Source organism: Halichoeres trimaculatus, unplaced genomic scaffold (genome assembly GCF_033239565.1).
Source record: "Halichoeres trimaculatus isolate MK-OKI-2021-1 unplaced genomic scaffold, fHalTri1.1 fHalTri1_scaffold_9, whole genome shotgun sequence".
NCBI classification, from domain to species: domain Eukaryota; kingdom Metazoa; phylum Chordata; class Actinopteri; order Labriformes; family Labridae; genus Halichoeres; species Halichoeres trimaculatus.
Window position 1 is genome coordinate 9,451,810 of NW_027437188.1, and position 18,909 is coordinate 9,470,718.

At 39.3% G+C, this 18,909-nt stretch overlaps 1 protein-coding gene and 1 long non-coding RNA gene across 2 annotated transcripts in view; one reads left to right on the forward strand and one right to left on the reverse strand.

Moving 5' to 3' along the window:
• The window catches only part of LOC141798031 (calsyntenin-2-like), a 398,473-nt gene that overhangs the window by 165,664 nt on the left and 213,900 nt on the right, over positions 1–18,909 (reverse strand). The window lies entirely within an intron of this gene.
• Positions 1–18,909, forward strand: part of LOC141798032 (uncharacterized) — an 80,587-nt gene that overhangs the window by 52,661 nt on the left and 9,017 nt on the right. The window lies entirely within an intron of this gene.

The window sequence follows — 18,909 nt, forward strand, 5'->3', positions numbered from 1 at the left end:
AAAACTAAAGACTTTAGGGGTGTTAACATTGATATTAATCAGATAGAAATGAACTCCATAAATTATTTTTTTTCACACTAAGGTTTAAATTAATTTACAAAGAGACTGGATTTGGACCAGTTCTGTTGTGCCTGAGGTGTTAAACCCTTAGACGGCCATTTTTTTTCAGAGTTGTAAGGCATAGTTTTATCAGTTGAGTCTCTCTGAATAATGTTGTGAATTTTTTTTTTTCCCTTTTGTACTTTGTTTTGAGGAAAATAGCATTTTTATTGCTGGAAACAGTTGTTGTTGGTGGTCAAACAGCTTATCACTAGGTGACCTAATAATTATATAGAACTAGAAAAAAATGGAAAAGTTATAGCAAATTAATAATAAAGTCATAATATTAACATATGTTTTAAGGGTGGTGTGTGTGGGGATGGGGGGTGGTAGGTGTGGGCATTGGCTATGGTTAGTACTTGTGTGTTGGGACAATTGCACCAAATAAGTCAATTACGAGCAATCCTGCAGGCAGTGTTTTCCTTTTGTTTTCAACTTGCTATATACCCACAGCCAACTTTTGTTGCCACACACAGAAATGAGCCTATGAACATCAAAATTAATGTGAAAATTGTGTCTTTCCAGGGAGATTTGCATCCACCACATCTGCCACTGGAAGGAGCAGGAGGCAGATGATGTCATGTGACAAGAATCACCTGGAAACTATTTTTTATAAACCAAAATCTTTAAGCTTTCTTCTAGTATATATAAATGGAAAAAGTTTCATTAGTAATGTTGAGATTTTTTGTTGTGAGTAGAAAATGACAGTGATACACTTTAGCAACAATTGTTGTCAGTGGGACAAAAGGGGATTAAACAAAGCGTTTTATTCCGTTCAGACTAGTTCTCTGTTTATTAGTAGGGATGGACTATGATTTTTGAATATTTGAAAAGTCAATAGTTCATACAATGATGGCTTGTCCTGTCTGTCGCAGGTCACAGCCAAGGGGAAACATCTGGTTTAGAAAAGTGAAGAAAGTGAAGCCTTTGCGGAAGTGCTAAAAGTTACAGTTCCACTTGAAGCTGGCTGCAGAAAGACTGGAAACCATATACACACAAAACTAAAAAAAAAAAAAGCAGACTTTTATAGCATCAAAAGCACATCTGCTTGGGTCCAAAATGCTGATTTTGCTATCACTGTACGAGTGGGTAACTTTTTTGTACTCTGCAATTCAGAGGATATTAGGATCGTCTGATTGTCCAATCACAGATACAGCTCAACTCATGTGTCTGCATGGTGCCTTGTAGCTGTTAAAAAGGAAGCTCAAAGTCCGAGTCATATCCAATGTGGCTGTGTCTGCGGATTGGCTTCATTTCACTGTTTCAGGAACAGAAGGGTTCATGTAGCAATACATGCATATACATTCATCTGGCATCTGTTTTTGCCAGATGCTAAAAAAGCAGATTGAGCAGGACAGGAAGTTGTACATGGGAATCACCCAGTGGCTTTCAAAATTATCATTGTGTTCATACCAGATTGTATTTAACTTGACTACAACAACAAACTGACATAATGAGCAGAGCTCGGCCAGGAGTCAGTAAGTTGGAGGCTTTACAGCCCAAACAAGGATGAGAAGAGGCTCATGAATGGATATAGAAATGCGGAAGGTGCAATTCAAACTCTGCAAGGTTAAGCTAGCATGTCGCAAATCAACAGCATCTATGCATGTAAGAGTAAGACATGCAGCAGAAAACAGGCCACTGTCTGCAGAGGAACTGTTAAAGTCAAGCTTCATCATCCGAAGAAGTAAGTTTGATGATAGATGTGCAGAGCAAGTGATGGCCCTCCTTCTTGTTGTTGAAGTCAGGAAAGTGGGCAGGTATGTTTGTGTGGAGTTTGGTGGTAGTGGCGGCCTGTCGAATAGATATAGAAAAGCCCATCCCAGTTTATTGGTTGTGTATAGAAGCAGGGCTACTGCTGTTTTTTGCTGAGCAGAGGTCAGATCTGTTAGCCGCTTTTCTGCACGGGGTCGATGCATGAGTAAATTTATCTGCTGGGTGGAGTTCACTACTCCATCTCTTAACATTGTTCCCAGTCAGTGCTGCAAATGAGACAAAGTTAACACATCAGTTACTTCTGGGATTCAGCTTAAACAAGACAGACTGCAGACAGTCCATTCACAAGTACATAACGGCTTCAGGAGAGCTGAACAGGCATAAATGAGCTCAGAGCACCCCGTGGTCAGTCACCTTGGGTGATATTTACTCCCTTCCAGTTCAGAATAATGTATGTTCAGTTCAACCCGTGATACAGATAAAACACAGCAGCAGGAACTCTCACTGGAGTTTTCTAAACAGATCATATTCACAGCTATGAACCTGTGTAATTACTCCTCCTGAAAAAAATAACACCAAGGACATCCCTGCTGTTTGCCCCCTCCTGATGTGCAAACATGCTCTGTAGCTCACAGAAAAAGACAACATACAGCACAACTGAGTTACATGAGGCTCAAATAAATCTGCGGGGCCTCAAAGTCACCCTTGTGGAGAGATATGGGGGAAGAAAATCCATTTAAATCCAGAGTGAGTGAGCTGACAAGAGCAAAACAAAAGGGCCAAGAGGCGGCTGACATTTATTAGCAGGCCATATAAAGAAGCGCTCCATTTGTAGAGACAAGGAAGAGTTTTTTCTTCCTCCGTCGACTCGACCTCATGCTTCCAGCTGCGGGATTTCAGGAAATCACTTAACACGCCGGCTCACACTCTGACCTGTGACAGCTAATTGCTCTGATATCACTTAAACTAACAGAAAAGACTAAATTGGATTCCCAAACAGCGCCGTGTGTGCACGGCTTCTGGCAAGTTCCGATAAGAGCAACTTTATTTTATACCACCTTCCACCTTTCTCTCCCCTTTCATCCTGCTTCTGTCATAATCCACCCCCGCCTCGCCTCACCTACCTCTCTTACCCTCACCCGCCCTCCCTGATGGGGCACAGGCTCTGAAATGGCAATTTGCCCACAGTGGAGCTGAAGGCGAAATGACAAAGAAGGATCAGAGAAAGGGAAGAAACCAGACAACGTGGGGTGTTGACACTGTGTGCGAGCTGTACAGCCTCGCTCCTCTCTGCCTCGACAATGACATATCAGAGTTAAATGGGCCCCCACAATATAGAGAAGCAAGGCTTGCAGCGGAGAGCAAAATCATAAAAATGGCATTGAGCAAACGGTGTGCGACGGGGAGTGACAGAAGATGCAACAGTCTTGATGTGCTGCGTCTCTCAATGGCGGGCCATCGCATGAAACAAGCAAATGGAAAATCCATCACTGCTGGAGCGAGAAATAAATCCAATATGCACAGAAAAGAGCGGAAGCTTCCCATCTATGCTGAAGATATGCTGATGGCACAGAGCCACAGCTGAGGCTGTGTGGCCCGACATGCTCCCTGTGATTTAATCGTCGCCGGTAGGGGAGCTGTGAGACAGGTGAGCGCAGGAAGACGACCTCTTCTTTTAAGACACCCAAACTGCTCAGAGGAGGCAACAGACCTGTCGCTTTCTTCTTTTCTTTCTATACAAACCACCCCCTATCACTTCACTCCAGCACTGATAAGTGTTCTGCCAACCAGGGGGAGGCTTAAAAATGGCTCTTGAAGGAGGGAGGGAAGGATCAGGGTGGAAGTGCTGGCCCCGGCGGCGGCAGAGGAACAGATGTTGGGCGGCTGGCACTTGGCAGAGGCAGAGAGCTCGCACGCGCTAATTGCTTTGCTAAACTGTTAGCTAAATATGTGTCTCCGCGTCACATTAGGCTTTAAGAGGTAGATTTATGGTCAGAAGGAACTCTGTCTTCTTGAAGGGGGGCTGTTTAAAACTAATGGATGCAAACTAATGGATATGAATGCTGTGAAGCTGTTGCTCCATTGGTCTGTTTACTGGGTTATCATCACTGTTTGGTACTTCAGCATAATGGATCCTTTCTGTGATGTTCAGCGCTCCGATACTTTTTTATTAATTTTATGCTTTACTAACTTAACTGTTTTTGTACTGATGTACTCGACATTTTAAACCTTTTCTGTTTGTGTATCCTCCGCCCCAGTAATCACCTACTCCCCCCTTGGGCATGATTACTTTTGCACTGAATCAAGTCTAAATTAATGACGGTCTATTTGTGAGGATGTGTGTTCAGGAGCTGCTGTCCTGCTGGTGTCAGAAGTCAGGCAGCACTTAACACCTCAGGGGATTCTGGCACCCGTCCACAGTAGACTATCTTTGAGGACACAGACCTCATTATCAGCCAAGGCAGAGACACTTTACTGGCAATGCTGGTTTGTGCTTGCAGAGCTGGAGGAGTGTGACAGAGTATCAGGGGCCCCAGCGCCTCGGGGCCCCAACTTATTATCAAAGCTGACAGAGCATCGCTGATGAGCCGCCTGCACATCAGCACACACACAAGCAGCTTTTGCTGAATGCTGCGCTCTCCTCTGCATGTAAGTGCATTGATATGAGCGGCAGCTGTTGACTGAGCGTCTGAGTGAGAAGTGAGAAGTGAGAGGAGATATCAGGCGGGAAACAGTCACACCGCTGAGAGGAAGAAGAGGAAGAGGGAGAGATATGAAGGGAGATGAAAGGAGGAGCTGAGGAGGATGGGAACACGGCCACCGCCTTAGGGCAGTTCCGATCTCCCAGCTGGAGAGTGACCAAAGCACAGGCATGAAAACACACGCTTACATTTACTCAACGTGTGCCAGTTCTGCAGCTTTAATCAGAGCTGACATGCCTTTCATCCTCCCACTGTTGGAACACTCACGACGTAGACAGCAAGTAAATCAGATTACTGGATATCACTGTTACTGAACAGGTCTGAGTCCAGGAATCACTTCACTGGTGCCAACTTCTTCACTCCCCCATTATCTTCATATTTCCTGTTACTTTGAGAGGGAATAAAAACTATTTACATCAGAGGCTTGTTGTTCATTTTCAGGGCCCAGTTTTTCTCTCCAATTAGGAAGGAGATGGTCTCTCAGATAAATGATGCTCATTAAGGAGACTTTTCAGTTTGAGGGAGGATGTGCTTGATAAATTTGGCACATTAAACCATCCCAATTTTAACCCAGGCAGCATTTCTAACCCACATCCAAATCTGCATCAAGGATTTGGCCACAGGATTTCATGCTTACCTTTCTACATTTGTGCCATCTCTACAGTTTAAGGGTCTAGAATATTTAACACTGTTACTTTTTGTTGTTTGTTTTAGCTGTATAGGGATGTGCAGCAGATTTTACATTTATTTGATAAAAGTTTTATGTGTTGGGCTGATTCCACGCACTCTGTGTGGTGAAGGGCTGCCGCTTAGATAATTCCTGTCAGTATCACAACAAACCACAATGTCACATCTCATCATCTCATACCAAGTCTACTCCTTAACAATACAGACTTGTTTTAGGATCTTTTTAATCTTGTTTAAGGGCCCCCTTTCCCCCTTATATTTCTGAGCTTTTGTAGACTCATCTGAGATCCTGTGACACCACTCTACTGGCTCAAGGTCAACATCGAAGACCAAAGGTTCCCAGGTGTTACTTCACTGCCCAAGGCTTATTTTTATAGAAAAGCTTCTGTTATGTGATTTTATCTAATTCTAAAGATCTTTGCACACTGAGTCTGTTTTTTTTTGGTCTGAAACTGACACGTAACGAAAGAAAGTAGATCCCATGTTATGTCAATCACATTTGTACACTCAAGCCAAAAAATTTGCCTTCATTATTTTTTTCGGAACAGGTTTGATTTTTTGCGTTTATTCTCATCCGCCCAGCTCGTTTCCTGGGTAGTTTGACAGTTCAGAGATGCTGTAGGCTACTTGCAACATCAAATTCTCACCTTTCTGACAAATTTTCTCTACACATTCCAGGCGTTGTTGATGATGAATGAAAACTTCTGTACATGTGTGTGTGCCCACACATACCTCAAACATACTGACAGCTGCTACTCAGGATCAATTGCTTGTTAATTCCATTTTTCTTGTAATGCAAATTAATACCCAATTTTTTTTTTTTTGATTACAGATCCAAAAAAATGCTTCCAAAGTTAAAAAAAAAAACAAAACAAAAACAAAAACAAACAAAATAAATAAATGAATAAATAAATAACAAAAACAGACTCAGTGTGCAAAGACCTTAACTCTGTTTTATTGTTTTTTTTTTAATTATTATTTATTTATCTATGTATAATTATTGATTTATTTATTTGTTACTTGAATTGAAAATAGCTTTAAAAGTAAAGCATTCTTCTTTTTAGTTTTTGTTAACTATTAATTATGTAATCCACACTCTGGGAATTTTGCAAGCAACAACTGCCAAACAAACCCCACTAATACAGATATGACAGACCCCAGAAAAAGCTGGTGTTAGCTTATGTTCAGTTTTTCCATCTATTTAACTAGTGAGCTTTAACACAAGGCAAACAGTGGAGGGCGCTGAACAGAAATGATTAAGACATTTCTTTACACTCAAAGAAAAAGACCACAGATCAGGGACGTAGACACACAAAATTCAAACTTCACAAGTAGCTTTTCAGTAGTGGTAACTTGAAGCCCCTGTGAGAAGCTTTCCAGTTATTTTTGGCACCCCCTGTGGACAAAGTGTTGTGTTCCTATTCTGTAGTATGAATAATACATCTTAGTTTTTATTTAAAAGTCATTTATACTTTTCTTTGAAGATCTATAACATGCAGTTAAATCACCTGATCTGACACTGACCCACTGCTAGTAGTTTTGGACATTAAAATTGAGACATAATTGTATCTAATCTTCTTCTTAAGGGGTCTTGTTTGCTTTTTGTTGCCAAAACAACACACCAGTGGTAGTTGAATTATTTTTCATGCCATGCTAAAAACCTCTCAATGGAAATCAGTTTTTGAATGTGCTGGTGAAATACGTCTAATGTTGAGTTTAAACTCAGAAAAATAAATAAAAAAGTGCTGATTGTTGAGTAAAAGGCAACATTTTTATGAGTTTGTAATCAGTGTTTGCAGCATAATCCTTCGCAGCACCTCTGACTGCTCAGTCCTCTCCACAGGCATGCAGACTTTGACTGTTGCGAAAGATTCAAGTGTATACATTACTCAGAATATGAGGGATCTCAACTAAAGGATACACATTACATCATGCCTCCTGTACTGAAATAAAGCCCAGTATGGTTTATATAGTTATACTGAAATGAGACGCTTTCCTATTTTAGATTCAGTGTCAAATTATCTCCTCTCAGTGAACCCCAGAACCTGCAAACTCCTCATATTTGAGTCACAAAAACAACCCCACATCCACCAACTCTGAAGGATACGTTGAAATACCCCTCACTCTCACACACACAGAACACCGCTCTCAGCTGCAGTGCAGAGATAGACTGTCAGCCTCATAATTCTGGAGAGGGACGAAATTGAAAACGCTGTAATTATGCTCTTCATGAAATTAGCCAGCCGAGGAAAAAACACAATTGAGAAGCTGTCCATTCTGGAGATAAGGATTAATACTAATCAAGCCTGTGTGTTCTGGCTGGATCACATGAAACCTGCAGTGGAGTGTGTGTGCATGTGCATGTGTGTGTGTGTGTGTGTGTGTGTGTGTGTGTGTGTATCAGGAAGGGGATTTTTTAATTAAAGACACACTTTCTCGACAGGGGTTTTCAGCGGGGGAGGGATTGTGTTTGTGTGTGTGAATGTTGCAGTCGGTGTGAGATGATTTACTGGCCCGCACAGTTGCCAGCCCCCTCCTCAATGTTAATTACATTAAAAGCTCTTCTCACAGAGTTAATGACATCCCACTGTCTTTTAGCAGACCTAACACCCACCCTCTGAGAGTGTGTGAGGGTTGTGTCAGAGTGAAGGCTGTTGGACTGAAACTGTCAATCAAACATTGACATCAAGAGAGCATTAGGTGGGCGCAGGAGTCACGTTAGAAATTTGGGGCTCTCTGAAAGCAGTTTTCAGGGGCTTGAAACAAAATTATTTATCTTTTTCTCCAAGTGTAATGCATCTAGGTGTGTCCTTTTTGAAGTTTGAATTTGAAGTTTATATAAACACACTCACAGTGAAAGATTATAACCATTTGAGACCAGAGTCTTCTGTAATCTGGGTTTTGATATACTGCAGGAGTGAAAGCAGTGGTGTTGTATAACTTAGGTTACTCCTGTATGGAAGACTGAGTTTGAAATAACTTTGTTTGAACAGCTGAACCAAGCAGCAAACCCTGCTCTAATATCATGAAATTGATTTGGAAGTACTTAAAACTACAGCTCTTCAGAAACACCAGAAACACCCAACAGCTCAAGCCAAGAAAGCTGATTTTTACAGCAAAATATAAACGTGTTTACGGCCTGGTTCACAAAACAATTTGTGTCTAAATAACCCATCTGTCTAGACACACATTGTCCAGGGTAAGTTGTTTTCTCTCATTATTACACTGATGGGTTTTGCCATATAAGGTCATGACTGGCTTGCCTGACAGAGAGGCGCCCTGTAACTATCTTCAGTCATTCTGCACAGACTGAAGACCCGCCTCTTCAACTCATACTAGCTTAAACAAAGCTAGGCCCAGTTTAACATTTCCACTATGGCCACCATGAACGAAAGGCTTCAAAACCAAGACAAATAGTGTCGTAGACACTGCCTCCAAGGCATGGTCAGTTGGTGATAAATGTTGAGTGTAAACAATGTTTCTCAAAAATAAAAAATATAGAATAGAATAGAAAATACATTATGTATATAAATATATATATATATATATATATAAATATATATATATATATATATATATATATATATATATATATATATATATATATATATATATATATATATATATATATATATATATATGTATATATATATATATATATATATATATATATATATATATATATATATATATATATATATATGTATATATGTATATATATGTATATATATGTATGTATATATATATATATGTATGTATATATATATATATATATATATATATATATATATATATATATATATATATATATATATATATATATATATATATATATATATATATATATATATATATATATATAGTGTATTTTCTATTCTATTCTTATTATATACATTATATATTATATACTATATATTACACAAAAAAGATCCATTGAATATTCTATTTTCAAACAAATACACTGTAAAAATGGAATTTAATCAGAGTTTAAGGTAAAACAATGACGTCTATGGCATGCCTTTTGTACAACAAAGTCTATATTTTCAAGTATAGAAATTAAATACTTTAAATTTATTTTCAGATGATGTTTATGACAAATCACTTATTCCATCACTACACTTGCATGACTTCTGGGATGGCGAGTTATTAAATACTTGTCATTTTTTGAGGTTACACCATTCAACACTCCAATGGGACTGCTTCTTTAATTGGTTCAAAATGATTAAAATTGGTCGAAATGTCATGTAGAATACTATGAAACAGACAGAAATGCAAACTACACAGTCAAACAAAAATCTTGTTGTTTTCACAAAATCAAAGCATATATTTTGTACTAATCCCTATTTGTCACTGTCTCCCATACATCATACGACACCTTCTTTCTTTGCCATGATTTGCTCTCAAAATGTTAAAAGAAAGAAGGAAATTACACATATCCCCAGCTTTAGTTTCAGACATTTGAATTAGTGATCAAGAAATAACCATAATCTCTGTGTCACGTTCCTCTCTCACCTGTCCTCTTTAAACAAAGGCATAAACACCCTGGAATACAACTCAAACCAAAACGCCTGAGGAACAATATTTTAATGTACAGCAGGGTCTCATATCTACTGTGTTCCCTTCTCACTCACGGTTACCTAAGTTATGAATTTAGAGCTGATTTTTTTTGTGACAACATTTGTAACCATGAGTGAGGAGGTAATGCTGTTGATATGAGACCCAGCTGTACTTTAAAATGTTGTTTACTTTAAATGTTCTGATCTGCTTCAATTGTGTTATTACATTTACCTTATTCATAAGGCACATTTATTCTTATTACATCTTTCAGTTTTGAGTAAGGAAAACTTATTATGTTTAATAATGATATGCAACATTTTTTAACATTACTTAATATTTTGATTTTTAACAAATAGGCACCAGGTTCATTGATTAAAGACATTCAGTACAATGATTTTCCATAATAATCATAACTACTTAAGATGTTGAGTTAAAAGCTTTTTTTTTTAAGAAAACTCAACTTATCCAGGTTTAGTGTATGCGAAAAGCCATCCAAGTCATGAGAAATTAAATCTGATCTCAACATGCAAGAAGTGTAAAAGCTCCTTTTTAAAACAAGTAAAAGATTATCTGTGCTGCAGACTTTTCACCCTCACTTTTTCTTCCAGAAGTGAGCTCATGTTAGATCCAGTTCGTAGCATCACAGAGCAGATGAAATTGGATAAGTCTGGTTCAGAGATACACCACTGGCAGCAGCTTGTGTCTCCAAATCTCCTCTCTCCAGGCATTTTACTGGACAGTAACACTCCCATCGCTGAAAACATCAATGCTATTTTGTCTTAGCAGCTTGAAAGGCCTGTTAGCTCTGCCAACTGTCTGCTATGCCATACACCAACCTCCCTATATGTCAATAAAGTTAATCACAAACCCCAGCAGGCGACGTGTCAATTACTCCAGCTCAGACTTGGAGCAGGGCCAAGACACTTGCTGTGCAAGCGTCAAGCCATCAATAACAAAACTGGCATGGAAAGCAGAGGCAGACTCTACACCTCAATTTAATCAGCTGGCTACTTGATGGTTGCGTCTGCTCAGAAACAACTCTCCCAGCTTTCAGACAGTGACGAATAATGAGGGTTCACAGCACTGACACAAAGCTGGACCAGAAGCAATATAAATTCTTTTTGGAACCAAATGATCGACTTAATCCATAAAAGTGTCCATTTTAAGATTATTCTGTAATGCAAAATGAAGAATGTTGGGATTGAAACAGTTTTGTCACAGCTTTTTCCTGCTGCTGGAATCCGTCTCTGTATTTGCTGTCCTTACAGCCCTCGCTCTGCAAGATGTATTTCTGTGAAATGTCTAATACTATAACACCACTTTATTGTTGTCTGTCACCACTGAAAAGTCCACTGCACACAATGACCAGATTTAGGCCGTTTATAGTAAGTCTAAGCCTGGATTACACATCTCTCCCCTCATTATTGTGCATATTGTTGCTGGATTAAATTAGATTATGCACAATTATATTTCCAGTCTTATCCTGATAGCGTCCAGCCTCGGCCCCTGAAAAAGAAATCCACTCAGATAACTCTTTCTGCTCTGCCTCACACAAAAGTTCACTGAGAACGTGGCGATTTATAAGTCTTGCTTCTCAATAAGGACGGTGAACAGAGAAAGTGTGAAGAGGGAGAAAATAAAATCTGTTAAACATTAACAAAACACAGCCAAGGCAATCACATTTAACACAGACAGGAATCAATAGTTTCTATTTTCCAATTCTGTTCATGGAAATGGCCTCAGAGGAGAGCATGTGTCCTTGTCTGAGCAAGGCCAGTTAGAGTTCAATGTGTTCAAATATCCGTATCACAGTTTATGACCCCCATTAATGCCCCTGAGGATGCTCTCTGCTCAGCTTGGCTTCACCATGAAACCCACACAATCACCCTGCTGACACTCTCTTTGACCAGAGTTAAGGTTTATTAGATCTAAGGTCAACAAGGCAGAACAAATCCATCAGCAGCTGTAAATTAGGATATACAGAGTGTGTGTAAATTTGAGTCACAGCCTTGCTCCCTCATTTAAAACTGAAACCCAGTCCAGAGTTCTTCCTTTAATGGATGATTAGAAAGGGTGTGCTTTGGAAGAAGATGGCATTAATCACGTTGCCTGAGTGTAATCTATGTTATCAGTTGAAAAACAGGTTAAAGGGAATATTTCTTCTTGCGCAGTCTCCTTCTACCTTTGTATCCAGCTCTGCACTTTTCTCTCTGCTCAGCTGTTGTTTGTGTTGAGCGCTTGTTTTTAAACATGACCAACCCCTGACAGCTGTAAAACACCAGAATGCACACAAAGAGTAAAAGAAAAATCTAATTCATCAATATCTCTCCGCTTATGGCCCCTATCTTTCAGTGTAGTGATCAGTCCACTTAGTACCTGAATTAGAGATGTCCCAATACAGACATTGACTTCCAATCCGATCTGATTTTTTCATGATATGTTTTGCCGATACTGATCTGATACTGATCTGATACTGATACCTTTCTCTGACAAATCCTTTACTCCGTTGGGTGATTCCGTTGTAATTAGTGAGTCTAATTTGCTGTATTAAAGTGAGCCCTGTTGGTGCCTCCTCAAGGAACACTCACTTTACAGATGTTGCAGGACAGTGTATTGCTATTATTGCTTACCAAAGAGAAGTAGTCCCACACAGCAGAAATGTTTGCAACATGGTTTGATTTACAGCAGCAGTAAAGCATGATGGTGCTGAAAACACGTGAAAACTGGATCGGCCCTGATCACATAACAAAATCTGATACTAATCTCCCAAAAAAGCCATATCGGGTGCCGATACCGTTCGGTGTATCAGATTGAGACTTCCCCAATCTAAACAGTAGTGGTGTGTAATACTGCAAAATCTGGGATTGATCTGATACTGAGTAAATATAGGGGCCAGTATTGCCAATATCAATACTGTTATCAATATTTTTTTAAAATTGAAAAGTAGTTTGATAAAATTTATGAAGTATTACATACAACCACTAAGACTGATGTTTCTGGTCCAGTTAAATAATTCATTCAGTTTTGTTCAACTGGCTGTTTATATTGTATGACCGTCTCAATAATTTATGATAAATTGTTTTTCTACAAGTACAACTTTGAAGACTAGCTACACTTTGAAAAACAGCAGTAGCTAACTAATGCTGAAGATGACTTTGTCTTTAAATCAACTACCTGGATATTGTTAGTAATGTTGAAAGGACTCTGCTAATGACTTTTCCTGGTGTCTGGTTGTAGTTTGAAAAAAATCCTCCTGTTACTTTTGCTCCTAGTTCTCTTTCTGGTGTGTTTTTAGTTGTTTGTATACATTTCAGCCAGGATCACTTTGCCAATAATGTGTTACAATTAATTCAGTCGAAGCATAACCATTTGGAATTACAATTACTTGCATAACAATAAAACATCAAGATTAATTACAACTGGGACTGAGGCAGTTTAAATAATGCGCCAAATAGATCAGCTGATCTGGCTGGAAGGGGGGACCAATCAGCTGATGTGAGACTGCACAATAAGGCCACCCCCATTATCAAATGAGTGAGAGCTGAGTGAAGCAGATTGACTCTGTCCCTGTCTGAACTAACACTTTGCTCCATTTGTGGTGTTGCCACAGACCCCTATTTGTTTTTTGACAATGCTGTGGCTTGCAGTGTTTTTGGTATGCAGCTGTAAATTAATACCAAACTATGCTCCTGTCTTCCATCTGTCTTCCATCAGCCACTGGTGCGCATGAGTGACATGACTGCAAGACAACAGTCAGTGGAGCAGGGGAGGGGAAGAGTGCGCATGAGCAAAGTAGTAGAAGTGAGAGTAACGGTCGTAGAGAAGAGAAACTGAAACTTAAGTATCCATCTCCTGAAGTGTTGATCAATTTTAAAACCAACTTGGTATCAGTTTATCAATATTTGGATTGACCCACACACCACTGCTAAACAGAAGGGTGCTAAAAAAAGTAGGAGGATATGGATTGCTTATTTTGGTAACCGCACCAACTTTTAACTTCTGACTCTTGGAAAATGCACTAACTGAGCACAGACTTTTATATATTCTATATTGAACTGGCCTCTGGAAACAAGCCCAATTTGCATTTCTTTTATTTATTTATTTATTTTTTCACCAGGTTTTTACCTTAAAATTATCCATTAAGGAAATTTTATTCTATCGTAGATGCAGATGAGTCATTTCTTTAGCTGGACAGAAACTTAAAAAAAAAAAAATGTGCCATAGAATTTTATTAACACCTTGACGAGGTGATAAAAACCTTCATTTGACAAGGATTCCTCACATGAAAGCTCTACCCAGTACCTTCTTGATCCACTCATTGAGCCTTGTGAAAATTAAAAAGTCCCACTTTTCAATCCCTGTGATAAAATAATTATCCCCAGTCAACATTATGTAGCACAGCACTGCCCAAATGTGAACTGAAATTCAGCCATTAAGCTATCAATAATTTCATCTGCGGCATCTCTGGCTGCCGGGTCCAGCTGTTCACCATCATCACCACTGAGTGTTACGGGCTCGGCTCCAACCCCACAACGGCTACGGCTCCTGGACTGAGTCCAACATCAAGACATAAGGCTTTGTCTGGTGCCGTCAGGGCTAAATGATCTGTGTGCAAAGCCGGAGAAGAGATGGATGCTGAGTTCTGTTTGATTTTGGTGAATGCTGCAGAAATGGGGTAAGCAGAAAACACTTTACAATACTTTCACAGGGCTGTAGAGGCGTGCTGTCCCCACTGACCAACACACAAAACGTATGCTAATCTTGTTTACGCTACATTAAGGGAATTTGCAAGGGAAACAAGATCAAAATGTTGATGTTGCCTCAACACAGCCCCCACATGTCTCCAGTGTATTTTATATGTAAATTGCTATCAGTTACATCACCCCTGTTAAAAAGCTCATGCAGCCACAGTGTCCATGAGGCGGGAACCTCTCCTTTACAGTGGAGACGGCACTAATGAGAGCATTAGGCTGATGGTGCAGTGAGAGCTCAGGATGGATGAGCTCAATGTGGCTGCAGACAGTGAAAGACCGTGTCCTCAGGTGACACTTCTACTACCACTCTGGTTAGTGTTTACCTTCAGGCAGGGAGTTGAGAGCAGGAAATGTAAAATGGAGGAGAAAAAAGACAAGAGTGGGGAGGAGGAGAAGAGTACAGCGACGCTGGGTGTGTTAGAGAGTGTCTGAGAATAGCCTCAGAGAAAAATCTTCTTCCTGTGGGACGTCACTGGAGAGGACTCCTGGAACATTATTCTGTTCTTACTCTCAGGAGAACTGAGAAGACGCAGCAATCACGGCAGTGAGATGAAACAGTGAGATGGATAGATGATAGATGTGTGACACTATGATGGGAACTACAGTTAAAGGAAGACTTCTGCCATGTACTCATGATGTAGTAGAATGAAAAAAACAGTCATCAAATCTGTTGTATTACTATGATGTTTAAGGTATAAGCACAGTTAATCTCACAGAGAGCATAAATAGAAGTGAATTAGATTTATCATTATTCCTGGAAACTCTGCCATATGGAGGGAATGGACAACAAGTGTTATTTGATGGACACACATTAGGATGAAACATCTCTGATAATCAATAAATGCACAAAACACAAACAGGGGATTATCTCAAAGCTGTGTCATGTTCAGACAGGGAATCCATGTAATGACAGATTAGATGCAGACAGAGATTCCAAACATGGAAAGGTTTTAAATACACTACATAAGGGATGGTGCCTTTAGTTTCTAGAATTTGGGGCCAGGGTATGGCGAAGTCACCCTTGATGATCAGAAATACACACCCTCTACTCAGCTTTTAAGAAACTTCAAAATGCTTGATAAATTAAGCATTGTAAGCACTCCTCTGTATATTCTGTCTTTGTTTAGACCAGGGATTCTCAAACTTCTCAGCCCATGACCACAAACATAACAGTGCTGCGCAACGGTGACCCCCTGCTCTTGGACTATACTCAATCCAAAAACAGACAGACCAAACAAAAATGACTTAAGATACTTAATTTGTCTGGTGTGTCAGAATTTTGGCCACCTATGTAGTGATGTGTTAAACCTACATTTATCTAAATTTTAAGCAATTTGGGACCCATTTATTGCCTACTTGGACAAAGCTGACGTAAGCTGAAACTCACTTTGTTGCAACCATGCACCTTCCTTTAAGAGACTCAGTACACAGGGTGTTTAGGTTGTACTAGAAGACTGTCAGTTATATACAAAATTTCTGTTTACCTTTTGCTTATTTTTTTCAATATATCCCTTTGTACTGTTTTTGTCTGATCCGTGTTTGTCTGTTCATTTATAAGTGTGTTTGTGTCGTATTTCCTTTTTTAATTGTATTGTACTAAAAAAAATACAATAAAATAACTCCCCCCCCAAAAAAAAACAAAAAAACAAACAAACAAAACAAAAAAACTAAATGCATATTACATATAAATTATTGTAAGAAAAAAATAATAATAATAATCCTGACATTTATCTGTTGCTACTTCTATCGTTTTTAACCTGGTGTGCACAAACTCAAAAAGAAAAGTAACGTCACAAGATGCACTGCGCACATGAACAGTAGGAGAAGGGTTGACACAGCCCTCGGGACAGTTCTAAACACAAGTTCAAAAGCCTCACATCTGACTGATGCGTTACGTCTATTCTTCTGTAAAAAACATATTTGTCAAAATTGGTGATGGCAGATAAATTCTATATTCGGATTTAACGTAAAAACCTGCTGAAATACATGAGAACTAGTCAGACAGATGCTCAGGTCCATATCTGTCTGCGTTGGCAGTAGAAGAGAAAAATAATTTCCCATGAGTTCATATGTAGCATCCACATTTTCTGCCTCGAATTAATCTACCTGAGTATTGCCATGTCTGTTGTTTACATCCCACACATCTGGTTGCTGCAAGACGTGGTGCATTGCCAATTATGAGAACAGTTTGGTTTATATTACACTTTGCTCAGAATGTGAAGGCGAACAAGAAGTTTACCATGTAAGGATTAACCCCCCCCCCCCAAAAAAAAGCTAATAAATAAACAGTTAAATGATATGAAAAAAATAAATACATTCATAAATAATAATAATAATAATAATAATAATAATAATAATAATAATAATAATAATAATAATAATAACTAACAAACAAACAAACAAAAAGGTTTCTCCTCACCGACAAGATATTATGTACAATGCCTCAGCTTCCAGCTAGCAGATTAGCATCACCTACTGTCAAAGAACTTGTTAGCAGGAAAGACAGGATTCAGTAGTGATAATTAGCATCATTAGCTTTAAGTAGAAATAAAAAGAATTAATATTTCAATATGTGAAAATTGTCTTTAGTAATATAAAGCTTGCTACGCTTTTTGACTATACATCTTGCCTCTGTTACTCAATGTAATGTCTGCAAGTATTTTCCGTTTCATACTAGCAGGGTTGTTGAAGATGTTAGATATCTTCTCAGGGGCACACAGGCTTGAAAATGTTGCTTTAACTCTAAGTAGTTGCACTCTGGACAAGTTATCCCAGTTTGTAAAATGTTTGATATCCTCCTTTTATCATCTTGAGCCAACAAGCGGTTTGTTTTGCACAAACATCAAGCAGCAGAATAAACTAATATTTTTTTTTGGTATCAAATCCAAGTTAACTTTAAAGTCCTTTTCATAGATCTTAAAACAAAACTGTGCAGGGATTGAGATAACACTGAGACACTTCTTGTGTTGTTGTTGTTTTCCCTGGATACAAACTAAAAAGGCTAAGTTGCAGAATGTTTTCTGAACTCTCATTGGAGAGAAGTTAGCTTTAGCGAAAGTTGAGAAAAATGAATCAGCTTTTTTCCACCCAGGTCCTCTGGCACCAGTGGGCCACCATCGCTCACTGATACTGTTCAAATTGGGCCAGAGACCCAGGAGTGTGAAGGTAGGGCAGCCCCTGCCAAAAAAAGTGTGAGAATGTGTGTGTGGCAGTGTGTTTCTATGTGTGTGTTGGTGGAAGTGTTGTTAACAGAAGGTTAGAGATTATGGAAGCAGCGATATACGTCACAGAAACGACCCTGTAGACTCAATTTCTTGCTGTCTACACCTGTTTTTCTACAGCTATGTGTGTGTGTGTGTGTGTGTGTGTGTGTGTGTGTGTGTGTGTGTGTGTGTGTGTGTGTTTGTGTGTTTGTGTGTGTGTGTGTGTGTGTGTGTGTGTGTGTGTGTGTGTGTGTGTTTGTGTGTTTGTGTGTGTGTGTGTGTGTGTGTGCGTGTGTGTGTTGTAGGTAGAAAGGATGAGGGGGTGTTAGGGGAGAAGGGGTGTGGTTTGGTTGAAAACACTGATAACAGCTCGGCTGATTTGGCCTCTTGCTGTTCCTACACCTGTCTCCTCTCTTAAGGCAAAATGTAGATGTGTGTGTGTGTGTGTGTGTGTGTGTGTGTGTGTGTGTGTGTGTCTGTGTGTCTGTGTGTCTGTGTGTCTGTGTATGTGTGTGCCCCTGTGTTCTCTATTCTCCTGTGTGTCACCATCCCTGCCTTCCACCCCTGAAAACCTGCAGAGACTGAAAAACCTCTGTGATTGGTCGAGGAGCAGCAGAGAACAGCTCTATCCCTGCTCTCATTTATTCCTCTCATTCACCCTCTCATTTATTCCCGTCGTCCACCTGCCACCATTTCTCAAATCCAGCCTCTTATTAAGTGTCTGTCATCTATGCCATTTGTTCATGCAGCTGCATTTCTCCATTCCTTCATTTGCCCTTCGCAGCACTCTTTCCTCATGCTTTCGTATGACCTTGCTGAAAACATACTGCTATGTTTTTCTGTCCTTGTTTAACTAGATAAATTAACAAAGGACACATTTATTAGATGTAGTTGAACCAGAGCTAAGATGAGTTTAATGACTTCATCAGTTGAAAAGAATTTATTACAGGAACCCTCTTCTAGTAAGTGAGCTTTTGAGTGCTTGTACTCATCATTCACCTTTGAAAACATCAAACATTCAGCCTTGATAAGATGCAGAAAAGTTAACCTTCCTTGATATTGGGGGAAAAAGCAAAAATAAGAGTTAAGACTTTTACTGTTACTTCTCATTTCAAACTGAAATGCTTCACTAAATTGGTCTTTCCAATATCTATCCAGGTCTGATCAAATCTTCATTTTTTAACAAGACTC